The sequence below is a fragment of the Lolium rigidum genome, chromosome 6 (assembly GCF_022539505.1).
Source record: "Lolium rigidum isolate FL_2022 chromosome 6, APGP_CSIRO_Lrig_0.1, whole genome shotgun sequence".
Classification (NCBI taxonomy): Eukaryota; Viridiplantae; Streptophyta; class Magnoliopsida; order Poales; family Poaceae; genus Lolium; species Lolium rigidum.
This window is the reverse complement of record NC_061513.1, coordinates 77,803,164-77,820,642: the sequence shown is the minus strand read 5'-3', so window position 1 is coordinate 77,820,642 and position 17,479 is coordinate 77,803,164. Positions and strand designations below refer to the sequence as shown.

Here is a 17,479-nt window from a genome sequence, read left to right as displayed (position 1 = left end):
GAGAGAGAGAGAGAGAGAGAGAGAGAGAGAGAGAGAGAGTAGGGTGTAAGGCAGGGAACCACTTGGATGGTGACATGGGTATACCTTATTGGGTCTACGGCTTGTGTAGCCATGGTATATAATCGAGAGAAGCCCATGAGACCAGAAGACGGGGGCATCCAAATGTTGGAGATATGCCCAAGAGGCAATAATAAAAGTGGTTATTATATATCTTTATGTTTATGATAAATGTTTATATACCATGCTATAATTGTATTAACCGAAACATTGGTACATGTGTGATATGTAAACAACAAAGAGTCCCTAGTATGCCTCTTAACTAGCTTGTTGATTAATGGATGATTAGTTTCATAATCATGAACATTGGATGTTATTAATAACAAGGTTGTATCATTGTATGAATGATGTAATGGACACACCCAAATTAAGCGTAGCATAAGATCTCGTCATTAAGTTATTTGCTATAAGCTTTCGATACATAGTTACCTAGTCCTTATGACCATGAGATCATGTAAATCACTTATACCGGAAAGGTACTTTGATTACACCAAACGCCATCTGCGTAAATGGGTGGTTATAAAGGTGGGATTAAGTATCCGGAAAGTATGAGTTGAGGCATATGGATCAACAGTGGGATTTGTCCATCCCGATGACGGATAGATATACTCCGGGCCCTCTCGGTGGAATGTCGTCTAATGTCTTGCAAGCATATGAATAAGTTCATAAGAGACCACATACCACGGTACGAGTAAAGAGTACTTGTCGGGAGACGAGGTTGAACAAGGTATAGAGTGATACCGATGATCAAACCTCGGACAAGTAAAATATCGCGTGACAAAGGGAATTGGTATCGTATGTGAATGGTTCATTCGATCACTAAAGTCATCGTTGAATATGTGGGAGCTATTATGGATCTCCAGATCCCGCTATTAGTTATTGGTTGGAGTGAGTACTCAACCATGTCCGCATAGTTCGCGAACCGTAGGGTGACACACTTAAAGTTGGATGTTGAAATGGTAGAACTTGAATATGGAATGGAGTTCGAATATTTGTTCGGAGTCCCGGATGAGATCCCGGACATCACGAGGAGTTCGGAATGGTCCGGAGAATAAGATTCATATATAGGATGTCATTTTATGTGATTTAAAATGATGCGAAAGGTTCTATGGAAGGTTCTAGAAGGTTCTAGAAAAGTCCGGAAGAAACCACCAAGGAAGGTGGAGTCCCGGAGGGACTCCACCTCCATGGCCGGCCAACCCTAGAGGGGGAGGAGTCCCAAGTGGACTCCCCCAAAGGGGGCCAGCCACCCCCTCCATGGAAGGTGGAACTCCCGCCTCTAGTGGGAGTCCTAGCTTGGGTAGGTTTCCCTATCATATGGAAGGTTTTGGGTTCGGGTCTTATTCGGAGACTTGTAGTCCAACCCTTGGGGCTTCCACCTATATAATGAGGGACAAGGGGAGGGGGCCGGCCACCTCAAGACCACCACCTGGCCGCACCCCCAAGTGGCCGGCCACCCCCTCCCAAACCCTAGCCGCCCCCTCTCCTCCATAGCTCCCGCGTGCTTTAGCGAAGCTCCGTCGGAGTTCTCCACCGCCACAGACACCACGCCGTCGTGCTATCGGATTCAAGAAGGAGCTACTACTTCCGCTGCCCGCTGGAACGGGAGGTGGACGTCGTCTTCATCAACAACCGAACGTGTGATCGAGTACGGAGGTGCTGCCCGTTCGTGGCGCCGGTGATCAAGATCTTCTACGCGCTTTTGCAAGTGGCAAGTGAACGTCTACCGCAGCAACAAGAGCCTCATCTTGTAGGCTTTGGAATCTCTTCAAGGGTGAGACTCGATAAACCCCTCGTTGCTACCGTCTTCTAGATTTCATCTTGGCTTGGATTGCGTGTTCGCGGTAGGAAAATTTTTGTTTTCTATGCAACGTTATCCTACACCAAAGCCCAGGAGCCAAAGCGTGTGTTGAGGGTACTCCTCGGCAATGCCCTCCGATTGGGGCTTAGGGTTGATGGAATCCTGCAAGCTGATACGAGACATCGGTTCACAGACAAGAGGGGAGAGCGATTTACCCAAGTTCGGGGCCCTCGATGAGGTAAAACCCTTACGTCCTGCCTGTCTGATCTTGATTATGATAATGATGGGTTACAATGGGATGCCGAAAGGTTCGGCTGAGATCTCGTCGAGAGGCTAAGTGCTGCAGCGACCTAGCTCTAGACTTCTGGTGGCTATGATTGCTAAGATTGATTGTGTGCCCCTCGGCAGTCCCTCTCCTGGCCTTTATATAGGGGGCCGAGGTCTCGGGAGGTTTAGCCGAGTACGACTAGATTTACGATAGTTCTAAATCCAAACTTTCCTTGTTCGGCTCCTTCCTTGTCTTGCCCGCCAAGGAACCTTCGCGGTGCGCCATCCAAGTGGCCCTCCTTGCCTTCAAGTGCCTTCATGGGCCTCCAACTAGATTGTACAGGATAGGGCAATGTCGGTTACCCGAAGGGTAATGCCCACGTCAGTAGCCCCCGAGTGTCTAGCCGAAAATAGTTCGGGTAGAGACTGAAGCATGCTTCCTCTTAATGTTCTTCTCCTTGATTGTTCTTGTTCACCTTGAATCAGCATCATCTTCTTTTGTCGGGTGCGCATCAGCGCTCCTGATGGGAGTAGCCCCCGAGTCTAGGTACGGATGCTTGCAATCCGTGCGTAGACTCAAGTTGTACCACTCGAACGTTTTGCTCTGCCGAAGTTTTTCTGCAAGTCTTCCTAGGTCATCCGATATATTTTCCGCAGGCAAGGGATAATGAGTAACGTGCCCAACTTTTGCTGGTTAACTACCGATGGCAAAACAACATTACCCTACACAGAATCAAGTCCCCGGGTATGATCCTAGAGTGCAAATATTTTCTGTCGGGTGCGCATCCAGCGCTCCCGATGGGAGTAGCCCCCGAGTCTGGGCACGGGTGCTTGCAACCGGGTGCAGACTCGAGCTGAGCAATCATCTTTTTCTTCAGTCTTTTTTCTTCGAGTCCTCATTCTGTCGGGTGCGCGTCTAGCGCTCCCGATGGGAGTAGCCCCGAGTCTAGGTACGGATGCTTGCAATCTGTGCATAGACTCAAGTTCCCCATCCGATACCTTTTTTATTCCTTCGAACGCTTCGAGCATTCCTCACGACGTCATTGATGACGTTTACTGACATCTTGATTTTAACTGACAAGACGCGACCCGCTGGGCCCATTCTTTCTCTGTCTGGCCCTATTTTAAAGCAATATCCGTCCTTCTCGTACATTTACCAAGGCGCCTCCTCGATTCCCGTAATCATCAATGGAAAAAGGCCCCCTTAATGGACTGGCAGCAACGACGCGTGCCCACGCAATCCTCAAGTTCTCCCTTTCTTAAAACCTTCAAAGGACAAAATCTTTTTGGTTTCCTTCCATATTCACCATAGCATCTTCCTGCCCTTCTTCTTCCTCTCTCTTTTGCAACCGCTGCGCCGCCACCACCGCTCTTCAGACCTTCCCTAGATCTCGCAATGGTGAAGAAGAAGAACCTCGCTGCCGCCGCCAGTTCCACGAGCGGTGGCGCCGCCGCCAAAGCCTCCTCGAATCTTCCGAAGAGGAGCACTCCAGATGCTCCTCCCCCAGCTCCGGCGCCGCCAGCGCCGCCAAGCTTGATAGCCAAACCTGGAGATTGGCTAGCGTCCTCCATCACAAAGCGTGATGAGAAAAGGGCCCGAAGCCTCGGGTTAATCTCCTCCAACGAGGGGAATGTGATTCTTCTAGGTGCGATTTCTCGGCCCAATCCCCCTGCTGGTTTTACCGTGATGTTCCTGTCATTCTTGTATAGGGGTCTCTCGCTTCCTGCCCATGAATTCCTTCGTCATCTTCTGCGGACTTACGAAATCCAACTGTGGCAACTCACCCCTAACTCAATCCTCCACGTTGCTATGTTCATCACCCTCTGCGAGGCGTTCTTGGGCATTGAGCCTCACTTTGGGTTGTGGAAAAAGATCTTCTTCGTAAAGAGATACAGCAGTAGTAATGGATCTTTTGTCATCGGAGGAGTGGGGTTTGTTGTCCGTTCAGAGGTTAATTATTTCAGTTTCCCAATGAGAGAATCCGTGCAAGGATGGAGACTGAAATGGTTTTATGTCAAGGATTCCTCAACAACCGAGTCCCAGCTCCCTTGCTGTCCTTGAAGCCAAGCCTAGGCATACTTGGAAGAAAACTCTCTCTCCCGACGAAAGGACAGCAGCCGACGAGTTATTTGCCAAATTCCTTTGGATCAAAGAAGCCGATGGTCAAACTATGATCGGCACAGAGGTGGCAGCGGTGTTCTTGAAACGTCGAGTCCAACCAGTCATGGCCAGAGTTCGTCCGATGTGGTTGTATTCGGGTCCAAAGGATGAAACCAGGATAAATATTGTTGAACTATCGGAAAAGGAGCTGCTTGATGAAGTTCGTCGCCTTACTCTCTTTAGTCAAGAAGACTCGATCCCATTGATATCTTCTTATTTTCCTCTTGATGCTGATCATCCACCGTCAGAGGTAATTTTCCTTCGTATACTCTTATTACTCTGTTCTATTTAGTCGACATAATTACTATTGTTCTTATTTGTTCTTTTCTTCGACAAATCCCCACAGTTTCTGGAAACCCGCATGATTCGCAAAACGATACTTCTGAGGGAAGAGGCTCCTCAGTCCCTGTTGATTTTCATACTGCCGAGTATATAGGCCCAGAGAGCGAACATGATGATCCGATAGATTCTGAAGCTGCCCACACCGATCTTCCTTCCTCAGCCAATGATGCTTGAGACACAGAGGGATCAGTGCGTGATGATGACGCTGATCGTGATACCTTTGTTAATGCAGCTGCGGAGGAGACCAGAGCTTCACCCGTGAAGAGATCAACCGGCGGCTTTGCCGATGAAGACGATCTCTTCGATATGTAAGCGCCTTTTTCCCTGAATTCATATTTTGCCTTTTATTACTCACATTTCTTTCATAATTCTTGTCAGCCATTTCCTTTCGTAGTGACGAAGGTTTCATCAAACCTCCATGTAAGAAATCCAAATCTGGCGCTGCTCCACTGGACGTCGCGGCTTCCGAAGCTTCGGCTCCTAAGGAAGCCCCCGCGGCCCAGGTATCGACTGCTTCCTCCCTTTCTAAGGGGAAAGATGTTCCTTCAACTGCTGCCGCCACGATCCCTCCTTCAGAAAAACTTGTAAGTCTTTTTTGATTACAACGCGAATTTCCTGGAGCGTGTCTTGTTTAATGATTCTTTGTCAAACATCTACTTTTCCTTTTTCCTTAAGGACCTGCGGGGCGTTATATCTTTTTTGGAGGCCTTCGCCTCCCAATTTACTTCCCTGGCGGCAGACAAGGTTCGGCTACAGAAGGAAGTTAAATCTTCTTCCTCAAAGTTGGACGGCGCAGTTAAAATAGCCGTGATGCGTGTAGTTGACACGTCCGTTGGGAACCCCAAGAGGAAGGTGTGATGCGCACAGCGGCAAGTTTCCCTCAGTAAGAAACCAAGGTTTAATCGAACCAGTAGGAGTCAAGAAGCACGTTGAAGGTTGATGGCGGCGGGATGTAGTGCGGCGCAACACCGGAGATTCCGGCGCCAACGTGGAACCTGCACAACACAACCAAAGTACTTTGCCCCAACGAAACGGTGAGGTTGTCAATCTCACCTGGCTTGCTCGTAACAAAGGATTAACCGAATTGTGTGGAAGATGATTGTTTGCGGAGAAAACGATAAAACAAGTATTGCAGCAGATTTGTATTTCAGTATTAAAAGAATGGACCGGGGTCCACGGTTCACTAGAGGTGTCTCTCCCATAAGATAAAAGCATGTTGGGTGAACAAATTACGGTCGGGCAATTGACAAATAGAGAGGGCATAACAATGCACATACATGACATGATAAGTATAGTGAGATTTAATTGGGCATTACGACAAAGTACATAGACCGCCATCCAACCGCATCTATGCCTAAAAAGTCCACCTTCGGGTTATCGTCCGAACCCCTTCCGGTATTAAGTTGCAAAGCAACGGACAATTGCATTAAGTATGGTGCGTAATGTAATCAACAACTACATCCTCGGACATAGCGCCAATGTTTTATCCCTAGTGGCAACAGACACGGCACAACCTTAGAACTTTCGCATCCTTGTCCCGAGTGTCAATGCGAGGCATGAACCCACTATCGAGCATAAATACTCCCTCTTGGAGTTAAAAGCAAAAACTTGGCCAGAGCCTCTACTAGTAACGGAGAGCATGCAAGATCATAAACAACACATATGTAATAACTTGATAATTAACATAACATGGTATTCTCTATCCATCGGATCCCGACAAACACAACATAGAGTATTACGGATAGATGATCTTGATCATGTTAGGCAGCTCACAAGATCCAACAATGAAGCACAATGAGGAGAAGACAACCATCTAGCTACTGCTATGGACCCATAGTCCAAGGGTGAACTACTCACTCATCACTCCGGAGGCGACCATGGCGGTGTAGAGTCCTCCGGGAGATGAATCCCCTCTCCGGCGAGGTGCCGGAGGAGATCTCCGGAATCCCCGAGATGGGATCGACGGCGGCGGCGTCTCGGTGGGTTTTCCGTATCGTGGTTTTTCGCCTCGGGGGTTTCGCGACGGAGGCTTTAAGTAGGCGGAAGGGCGAGTCGGGGGGCTAACGAGGGACCCACACCACGGGGCGGCGCGGGCCCCCCTTGGCCGCGCCGCCATGTGGTCCGGCCACCTCGTGGCCCCACTTCGTATGCTCTTCGGTCTTCGGAAGGTTCGTGGCGAAATAGGCCCCTGGGTCTTTGTTTCGTCCAATTCGAGAATATTTCGTTACTAGGATTTCCGAAACCAAAAACAGCGGAAAACGAGAGCTGGCACTTCGGCATCTTGTTAATAGGTTAGTTCCGAGAAAATGCACGAATATGACATAAAGTGTGCATAAAACATGTAGGTATCATCAATAATATGGCATAGAACATAAGAAATTATCGATACGTCGGAGACGTATCAAGCATCCCCAAGCTTAGTTACTGCTCGTCCCGAGCGAGTAAAACGATAACAAAGATAATTTCTGAAGTGATATGCCATCATAACTTTGATCATACTATTTGTAAACATATGTAGTGAATGCAGCGATCAAAACAATGGTAATGACATGAGTAAACAAGTGAATCATAAAGCAAAGACTTTTCATGAATAGTACTTCAAGACAAGCATCAATAAGTCTTGCATAAGAGTTAACTCATAAAGCAATAAATCAAAGTAAAGGTATTGAAGCAACACAAAGGAAGATTAAGTTTTAGCGGTTGCTTTCAACTTGTAACATGTATATCTCATGGATAATTGTCAACATAGAGTAATATAACAAGTACAATACGCAAGTATGTAGGAATCAATGCACAGTTCACACAAGTGTTTGCTTCTTGAGGTGGAGAGAGATAGGTGAGCCGACTCAACATAAAAGTAAAAAGAATGGTCCTTCAAAGAGGAAAGCATCGATTGCTATATTTGTGCTAGAGCTTTTATTTTGAAAACATGAAACAATTTTGTCAACGGTAGTAATAAAGCATATGAGTTATGAAAGTTATATCTTACAAGTTGCAAGTCTCATGCATAGTATACTAATAGTGCCCGCACCTTGTCCTAATTAGCTTGGACTACCGGATCTTTGCAATGCACATGTTTTAACCAAGTGTCACAATGGGAGTACGATACGTCTCCGACGTATCGATAATTTCTTATGTTCTATGCCATATTATTGATGATACCTACATGTTTTATGCACACTTTATGTCATATTCGTGCATTTTCCGGAACTAACCTATTAACAAGATGCCGAAGTGCCGGTTCTGTTTTCTGCTGTTTTTGGTTTCAGAAATCCTAGTAACGAAATATTCTCGGAATTGGACGAAACGAAGACCCGGGTTCCTATTTTCACCGGAAGCATCCGGAACACCCGGGAAGGACCGGAGGGGGGCACTGGGCCCCCGGACCATAGGCCGGCGCGGCCCGGGCCACGGCCGCGCCGCCATATGGTGTGGCCACCCCTTCGACCCTCCTGCGCCGCCTCTTCGCCTATATAAAGCCTCCGTCGCGAAACCCCGATGCGAAAAACCACGATACGGAAAACCTTCCGGAGCCGCCGCCATCGCGAAGCCAAGATCCGGGGACAGGAGTCTCCGTTCCGGCACCCTGCCGGAGCGGGGAAGTGCCCCGGAAGGCTTCTCCATCGACACCGCTGCCATCTCCACCGCCATCTTCATCACCGCTGCTGCTCCCATGAGGAGGGAGTAGTTCTCCATCGAGGCTCGGGTTGTACCGGTAGCTATGTGGTTCATCTCTCTCCTATGTACTTCAATACAATAATCTCATGAGCTGCCTTACATGATTGAGATTCATATGATGATGCTTGTAATCTAGATGTCATTATGCTAGTCAAGTGAGTTTTACTTATGTGATCTCCGGAGACTCCTTGTCCCACGTGTGTAAAGGTGACGGTGTGTGCACCGTGTGGGTCTCTTAGGCTATATTTCACAGAATACTTATTCACTCGTTGAATGGCATAGTGAGGTGCTTATTTATATCTCTTTATGATTGCAATGTGTTTGTATCACAATTTATCTATGTGCTACTCTAGCAATGTTATTAAAGTAGTTTTATTCCTCCTGCACGTGTGCAAAGGTGACAGTGTGTGCACCGTGTTAGTACTTGGTTTATGCTATGATCATGATCTCTTGTAGATTGCGAAGTTAACTATTGCTATGATAATATTGATGTGATCTATTCCTCCTACATATGCATGAAGGTGACGAGTGTGCATGCTATGCTAGTACTTGGTTTAGTCTTTTGATCTATCTTACACTAAAGGTTACTAAAATATGAGCATTATTGTGGAGCTTGTTAACTCCGGCATTGAGGGTTCGTGTAATCCTACGCAATGTGTTCATCATCCAACAAAAGTGTAGAGTATGCATTTATCTATTCTGTTATGTGATCAATGTTGAGAGTGTCCACTAGTGAAAGTGTAATCCCTAGGCCTTGTTCCTAAATACTGCTATTGTTGCTTGTTTCTTGCTTTCTTGCGTTACTACTGCTGCGTTACTACTGCTCGTGTTACTACTCGCTTGTTTACTCGTCACTGGGCAAAGCACTTTTCCGGTGCCGTTGCTACTACTTATTCATACCACCTGTATTTCACTATCTCTTCGCCGAACTAGTGCACCTATTAGGTGTGTTGGGGACACAAGAGACTTCTTGCTTTGTGGTTGCGGGGTTGCATGAGAGGGATATCTTTGACCTCTTCCTCTGCGAGTTTGATAAACCTTGGGTAATCCACTTAAGGGAAACTTGCTGCTGTTCTACAAACCTCTCGCTCTTGGAGGCCCAACACTGTCTACAAGAATAGAAGCACCCGTAGACATCAAGCTATATTCGGCGCCGTTGCGGGGAGGAAAGGTAAAAAGGCACTCATACTCCGGTTCCAGTGTAGCAGTACTTTTCACGGCGCCATTGTGTTTGTGCTCGAAGCTATTTCCTTTAGATCCTGCAATTGCATCTTTTTGTTTCTTGTTTACACTAGTTTGGCATAATGGACAACAATGAGCTTCTTATTCTATTTCCTGATTTAAAACATGGATTGTTTGATGCGAAAATTAAAAAACCTATGAAATCTTATTTGCATGCTGGTAGTAATATTAGTATGAACGCTTTGAACACCATTGTTGATAATAATGTAGAAAGTTCTAAGCTTGGGGAAGCTGGTTTTCATGATCTTTTTAGTCCCCCAAGCATTGAGGAGAAAATTTACTTTGATGATGCTATGTCTCCTATATTTGATGATGAGAATAATGATGATAGCTACTTTGTTGAATTTGCTCCCACTACAACTAATAAAATTGATTATGCCTATGTGGAGAGTAATAATTTTATGCATGAGACTCATGATAAGAATGCTTTATGTGATAGTTATATTGTTGAGTTTGCTCATGATGCTACTGAAAGTTATTATGAGAGAGGAAAATATGGTTGTAGAAATTTTCATGTTACTAAAACACCTCTCTATGTGCTGAAATTTTTGAAGCTATACTTGTTTTATCTTCCTATGCTTGTTACTTTGCTCTTCATGAACTTTTTTATTTACAAGATTCCTATGCATAGGAAGCATGTTAGACTTAAATATGTTATGAATCTGCCTCTTGATGCTCTCTTTTGCTTCACATACTATCTTTTGCGAGTGCATCATTAAAGCTGCTTGAGCCCATCTTAACGGCTATAAAGAAAGAACTTCTTGGGAGATAACCCATGTGTTATTTTGCTACAGTACTTTGGTTTATATTTGAGTCTTGGAAGTTGTTTACTACTGTAGCAACCTCTCCTTATCTTAGTTTTGAGTTTTGTTGTGCCAAGTAAAGTCTTTGATAGTAAAGTAAGTACTATTTGGATTACTGCGCAGTTCCAGATTTCTTTGCTGTCACGAATCTGGGTCTACCTCCCTGTAGGTAGCTCAGAAAATTAAGCCAATTTACGTGCATGATCCTCAGATATGTACGCAACTTTCATTCAATTTGAGCATTTTCATTTGAGCAAGTATGGTGGCCTAATAAAATCCATCTTTACGGACTGTTCTGTTTTGACAGATTCTGCCTTTTATTTCGCATTGCCTCTTTTGCTATGTTGGATGAATTTCTTCGATCCATTAATGTCCAGTAGCTTTATGCAATGTCCAGAAGTGTTAAGAATGATTGTGTCACCTCTGAACATGTTAATTTTTATTGTCCACTAACCCTCTAATGAGTTGTTTCGAGTTTGGTGTGGAGGAAGTTTTCAAGGGTCAAGAGAGGAGGATGATATACTATGATCAAGGAGAGTGAAAGCTCTAAGCTTGGGGATGCCTCGGTAGTTCACCCCTGCATATTCTAAGAAGACTCAAGCGTCTAAGCTTGGGGATGCCCAAGGCATCCCCTTCTTCATCGACAACATTATCAGGTTCCTCCCCTGAAACTATATTTTTATTCGGTCACATCTTATGTACTTTACTTGGAGCGTCTGTTTGTTTGTTTCTATTTTTGTTTTGTTTGAATAAAATGGATCCTAGCATTCACTTTATGGGAGAGAGACACGCTCCGCTGTAGCATATGAAAAATATGTCCTTAGGCTCTACTCATAGTATTCATGGCGAAGTTTCTTCTTCGTTAAATTGTTATGTGGTTGGAATTGGAAAATGATACATGTAGTAATTCTAAAATGTCTTGGATAATTTGATACTTGGCAATTGTTGTGCTCATGTTTAAGCTCTTGCATCATATACTTTGCACCCATTAATGAAGAAATACTTAGAGCTTGCTAATTTGGTTTGCACATTTGGTTTCTCTAGAGTCTAGATAATATCTAGTATTGAGTTTTGCACAACAAGGAAGACGGTGTAGAGTCTTATAATGTTTACAATATGTCTTTTATGTGAGTTTTGCTGTACCGTTCATCCTTGTGTTTGTTTCAAATAACCTTGCTAGCCTAAACCTTGTATCGAGAGGGAATACTTCTCATGCATCCCAAATACTTGAGCCAACCACTATGCCATTTGTGTCCACCATACCTACCTACTACATGGTATTTATCCGCCATTCCAAAGTAAATTGCTTGAGTGCTACCTTTAAAATTTCATCATTCACCTTTGCAATATATAGCTCATGGGACAAATAGCTTAAAAACTATTGTGGTATTGAATATGTACTTATGCACTTTATCTCTTATTAAGTTGCTTGTTGTGCGATAACCATGTTTCACGGGACGCCATCAACTATTCTTTGTTGGATATCATGTGAGTTGCTATGCATGTCCGTCTTGTACGAAGTAAGAGAGATCTACCACCTTCATGGTTGGAGCATGCATATTGTTAGAGAAGAACTTTGGGCCGCTAACTAAAGCCATGATTCATGGTGGAAGTTTCAGTTTTGGACATATATCCTCAATCTCATATGAGAATAATAATTGTTGCCACATGCTTATGCATTAAAGAGGAGTCCATTATCTCGTTGTCCATGTTGTCCCGGTATGGATGTCTAAGTTGAGAATAATCAAAAGCGAGAAATCCAAAATGCGAGCTTTCTCCTTAGACCTTTGTACGGGCGGCATGGAGGTACCCCATTGTGACACTTGGTCAAAACATGTGCATTGCAAAGATCCGGTAGTCCAAGTTAATTAGGACAAGGTGCGGGCACTATTAGTATACTATGCATGAGACTTGCAACTTGTAAGATATAATTTTCATAACTCAAATGCTTTATTACTACCGTTGACAAAATTGTTTCATGTTTTCAAAATAAAAGCTCTAGCACAAATATAGCAATCGATGCTTTCCTCTTTGAAGGACCATTCTTTTTACTTTTATGTTGAGTCAGTTCACCTATTTCTCTCCACCTCAAGAAGCAAACACTTGTGTGAACTGTGCATTGATTCTTACATACTTGCATATTGCACTTGTTATATTACTCTATGTTGACAATTATCCATGAGATATACATGTTACAAGTTGAAAGCAACCGCTGAAACTTTATCTTCCTTTGTGTTGCTTCAATACCTTTACTTTGATTTATTGCTTTATGAGTTAACTCGTATGCAAGACTTATTGATGCTTGTCTTGAAGTACTATTCATGAAAAGTCTTTGCTTTATGATTCATTTGTTTACTCATGTCATACCATTGTTTTGATCGCTGCATTCACTACATATGTTTACAAATAGTATGATCAAGGTTATGATGGCATATCACTTCAGAAATTATCTTTGTTATCGTTTTACCTGCTCGGGACGAGCAGAACTAAGCTTGGGGATGCTTGATACGTCTCCGACGTATCGATAATTTCTTATGTTCTATGCCATATTATTGATGATACCTACATGTTTTATGCACACTTTATGTCATATTCGTGCATTTTACGGAACTAACCTATTAACAAGATGCCGAAGTGCCGGTTCTCGTTTCTGCTGTTTTTGGTTTCGAAATCCTAGTAACGAAATATTCTCGGAATTGGACGAAACGAAGACCCGGGTTCCTATTTTCACCGGAAGCATCCGAACACCGGGAAGGACCGGAGGGGGGCACTGGGCCCCCGGACCATAGGCCGGCGCGGCCCGGGCCCCGGCCGCGCCGCCATATGGTGTGGCCACCCCTTCGACCCTCCTGCGCCGCCTCTTCGCCTATATAAAGCCTCTCGTCGCGAAACCACGATACGTCTCCGACGTATCGATAATTTCTTATGTTCCATGCCATATTATTGATGATACCTACATGTTTTATGCACACTTTATGTCATATTCGTGCATTTTACGGAACTAACCTATTAACAAGATGCCGAAGAGCCGATTCTGTCGTTTCTGCTGTTTTTGGTTTCGAAATCCTAGTAACGAAATATTCTCGGAATCGGACGAAATCAAGACCCGGGTTCCTATTTTCACCGGAAGCATCCGGAACACCCGGGAAGGACCGGAGGGGGGCACCGGGCCCCCGGACCATAGGCCGGCGCGGCCCAGGCCCTGGCCGCGCCGCCATATGGTGTGGCCACCCCTTCGACCCTCCTGCGCTGCCCTTCCGCCTATTTAAAGCCTCCGTCGCGAAAACCCTGATACGAAAAACCACGATACGGAAAACCTTCCAGAGCCGCCGCCATCGCGAAGCCAAGATCTGGGGGACAGGAGTCTCTGTTCCGGCACCCTGCCGGAGCGGGGAAGTGCCCCGGAAGGCTTCTCCATCGACACCGCTGCCATCTCCACCGCCATCTTCATCACCGCTGCTGCTCCCATGAGGAGGGAGTAGTTCTCCATCGAGGCTCGGGGCTGTACCGGTAGCTATGTGGCTAATCTCTCTCCTATGTACTTCAATACAATAATCTCATGAGCTGCCTTACATGATTGAGATTCATATGATGATGCTTGTAATCTAGATGTCACTATGCTAGTCAAGTGAGTTTTACTTATGTGATCTCCGGAGACTCCTTGTCCCACGAGTGTAAAGGTGACGATGTGTGCACCGTGTGGGTCTCTTAGGCTATATTTCACGGAATACTTATTCACTCGTTGAATGGCGTAGTGAAGTGCTTATTTATATCTCTTTATGATTGCAATGTGTTTTGTATCACAATTTATCTATGTGCTACTCTAGCAATGTTATTAAAGTAGTTTTATTCCTCCCGCACGTGTGCAAAGGTGACAGATGTGTGCACCGTGTTAGTACTTGGTTTATGCTATGATCATGATCTCTTGTAGATTGCGAAGTTAACTATTGCTATGATAATATTGATGTGATCTATTCCTCCTACATATGCATGAAGGTGACGAGTGTGCATGCTATGTTAGTACTTGGTTTAGTCTTTTGATCTATCTTACACTAAAGGTTACTAAAATATGAGCATTATTGTGGAGCTTGTTAACTCCGGCATTGAGGGTTCGTGTAATCCTACGCAATGTGTTCATCATCCAACAAAAGTGTAGAGTATGCATTTATCTATTCTGTTATGTGATCAATGTTGAGAGTGTCCACTAGTGAAAGTGTAATCCCTAGGCCTTGTTCTTAAATATCGCTATCGTTGCTTGTTTACTTGTTTTACTTGCGTTACTACTGCTGCAATACTACCACCATCAACTACACACCAGACAAGCTATTTTTCGGCACCGTTGCTACTGCTCATATATATTCATACCACCGTATTTCACTATCTCTTCGCCGAACTAGTGCACCTATTAGGTGTGTTGGGGACACAAGAGACTTCTTGCTTTGTGGTTGCGGGGTTGCATGAGAGGGATATCTTTGACCTCTTCCTCCCCGAGATCGATAAACCTTGGGTAATCCACTTAAGGGAAACTTGCTGCCTGTTCTACAATCCTCTGCTCTTGGAGGCCCAACACCGTCTACAAGAATAGAAGCTCCCGTAGACATCAAGCACTTTTACGGCGCCGTTGCTGGGAGGAAAGGTAAAAAGGCACTCATACTCCGGTTCCAGGTAACAGTACTTTTCTGGCGCCGTTGTGTGTGTGCTCGAAGCTATTTCCTTTAGATCCTGCAATTGCATCTTTTTGTTTCTTGTTTTTATTTTCACTAGTTAGGCATAATGGAAAACAACAAAAAATTTAGTGAGCTTTTTAATCTTTTTCCTGATTTAGAATTGTTTGGTGTGAACATTAAAAAACCAATGGAACCTTATTTGCAAGCTAGTAGCGATGTTATTAGTATGAATGCAATTACTTGCTAATGCTATGGAGAAGTCTAAGCTTGGGGAAGCTAGTTTTTGTGATCTTTTTAGCTTCCCATCTTTAGGGAGAAAATTTGCTCGATAATACTTTATCTCCCATATGCGATAACTCTAATGATGCTTGTGATATTTTAAATGCACCTACTGAAAGTACTCCATATAAAATACCTATGAAAATTATTGAACGTGTTATGGATAACCGCTATGAAGGGGATGGAACTGTGCATCCTGGAGATCATTTACTATTTTTGCATGAATTATGCGGGTTATTCAAGTGTGCAGGTATCTCTATGGATGAAGTGAAGAAGAAATTATTCTCTATGTCGTTGTCACGGTAAAGCGGCGCATTGGCATAAACTGCTGAAGGATGAGCATTCTCTTGATTGGAAGGATATTGTGCCTCTATTTTATTCTAAATTCTATCCTCCAAGTGAAATTCACAAAGACCGAAACCGAATATATAATTTCTGGCCTCATGATGGAGAGAGTATTGCTCAAGCATGGGAGAGATTGAAGTCTTTAATGCTCAAATGCCCCAATCATGAGCTTCCAGGTAATATCATCATTGATAATTTCTATGCAAGACTTTCTTTTCAAGATAAGACCTTGCTGGATGCTACTTGTTCTGGATCATTCACGCGCAACAAAGAAGAGTTTAAAAGGGATCTTCTTGATCGGATTAAGGAGAACGCTGAAGATTGGGAGAACGACAAAGGTAAAGAGTCGGTATAAATTATGATTATGAATGCATTGAAGCTTTTATGGATACCGATAAATTTCGAAATATGAGTGCTACTTATGGTCTTGACTCTCAAGTTGCTGCAAATCTTTATAAAGCCTTTGCTTCTCATTTTGAATTGCCTAAAAAGAATTTTGATAAGTATCATGAACCTTTTAAAGAGGCTTGCATGAAGAATGAAATTGTTGTTAATTATTGTAATGAGCATGCTCAAACTCCTAAGAATGTTATTTCCTATAAGCATGTTAATTTTTGTGGAATACATAGACCTTGTGGAATTAATCAAATCAAAGATGAATATTGTATCCATCATGCTAATTAAAAAGCTAGAAAGTGGTTTAGGGCTCTAGATGATCTTGGTAAAAAAGTTTGTGCCCTCTATCCTTTTATTTGTGAAGTTTGCCACGAAGTGGGTCATTTTAATTTTCAATGCTCCTCCAATGATAATTTGAACCCAATAAGTGCTGCAAATTTGTATTGTGATGATGAAATTACTCCTAATCGGCATGATGAACTTACTTTATTTTTGGGGTGTGAAGAACTGCCGAGAAAAATCTCTTTGTTACATATGAGTGATCTTGATATTGATGATGTCCCGCATGGGTGTTTTTCTTATTGCATTGATAATAGCCATACAAATACTTACATACAAAATATTTTAGAAGATGACACCTTGCCAAAATATGATAGGACCGCTGTGTGTTTTCAACTAATTAATGAAAAGGAGGGATCCTCCCAAGTTTCTTCTATTGTTTCTGAAAGTAAATCAGGTTATGCGGACAAGCCACCCTTCAAACCTCTTCCTCCTAAAGAAGGGAACGAGGAGAAGGAAGAGAAGAAGAAGAAGAAGAAGGGAACGAAGAAGAAGAAGAAGAAGAAGAAGGAGAATAAAAAGAAAGAGGTAACGGCGTATCCCCGCGTGAATGAGATAACGCTAGGTAACCGTAAGTATGTTGCTCCTAATGATTATTGTGACAATGAATCTGAATACGATGATCTTCCTATGCCCTTTACATACATTAGCAATCATGATTTGAATGAGCACACTACTTTTGATATTACAAATCTCTGGGAAACTAATTCTGAAAATGATGATAATAATTTCCATAGTGTTAGTACTATCCATGCTTCCTCCCACAATGATATAGAAAGCTCTAAGCTTGGGGAAGAGGTGTTTGAAAATCCTTTAGCTACTGGTCATTATGTTCTTGATACATCTCCTTCTAATAACAATGATGGTGTGGACACGGATAAACCGACCGTGAAAGATAACTATTCTATTTCCTATGATGACACCGTGCTCCCGATCTCCGATGATTATTATAAAGAATGCTATGATATAGGTTCTAACTATCCTTATGAAACTTGTCATAGTCATGATTGGATTACTAAAAACAATTCCCTTAATATGCAATTTGTTTACCATGTTCAAATTCTTGATAATAATCTTACTCCAATTACTATTAATGAGAATA

At 43.5% G+C, this 17,479-nt stretch overlaps 1 non-coding gene across 1 annotated transcript; it reads right to left on the bottom strand.

Annotated features, from left to right (window-relative positions):
- Positions 1-15,708: 15,708 nt before the first annotated feature.
- LOC124668736 lies at positions 15,709-15,814 on the bottom strand. The gene has a single exon (XR_006991829.1). It is a non-coding gene; the product is annotated as a small nucleolar RNA R71 (small nucleolar RNA).
- Positions 15,815-17,479: the final 1,665 nt, after the last annotated feature.